Source organism: Nestor notabilis, unplaced genomic scaffold, assembly GCF_000696875.1.
Source record: "Nestor notabilis isolate BGI_N333 unplaced genomic scaffold, ASM69687v1 scaffold18046, whole genome shotgun sequence".
In the NCBI taxonomy this organism is placed as follows: domain Eukaryota; kingdom Metazoa; phylum Chordata; class Aves; order Psittaciformes; family Psittacidae; genus Nestor; species Nestor notabilis.
Genome location: NW_009931640.1, coordinates 4,331 through 5,062, shown reverse-complemented (window position 1 = coordinate 5,062; position 732 = coordinate 4,331).

The window sequence follows — 732 nt, the reverse complement described above, 5'->3', positions numbered from 1 at the left end:
TGGGACAAGATGGGGGCCACCAGGCAGCACATGTGGAATGTCACAGCACCAGGTTGGGATGGGGGATACCATGTGCCACACAGGGACATGGTGGGACAAGGTTGGAATGAGGAACACCAGGTGGTCCATGGTGGGACCAGGTTGCGATGGGGGACACGTATGGATTGTGATGGGACAAGGTTGAGATGGGTGACAGCAGGCGGCACACAGGGACATGGTGGGACCAGTTTGTGATGGAGGCACAGCCCTGGAGATGGTGGTGGGACACATCGGTGGGATGTCCCGTCCTGCCCCTCACCACGGTGCCCATCCCCTGCAGGCCTCATCCTCTTCCAGAAGGGCCGAACCACGACCCCACCACCCTTTGAGATCTTCTTGTGCTTTGGGGAGGAGTGGCCGGACCAGAAGCCCAAGGAGAAGAAGCTCATCACGGTGCAGGTGAGGGGCCGGGGCGGACACGGGGTGTCCTGGGGTCGCACAGTGCTGACCGTGGTGGTGACTCTCCCAAGGTGGTGCCGGTGGCGGCGCGGCTGCTGCTGGAGATGTTCTCCGGGGAGTTATCCTGGTCGGCCGACAGCATCCCGCTCCACATCTCCCACCCGGACCTCAAGGACAAGATGGTGGAACAGTTCAAGGAGCTTCACCAGCTTTGGCAGAACCAGCAGCGGCTGCCACCACCACCACCCCCACCAACACCACCACCAGTGGTGGCCCCAACAGAGCCCCGGCCCC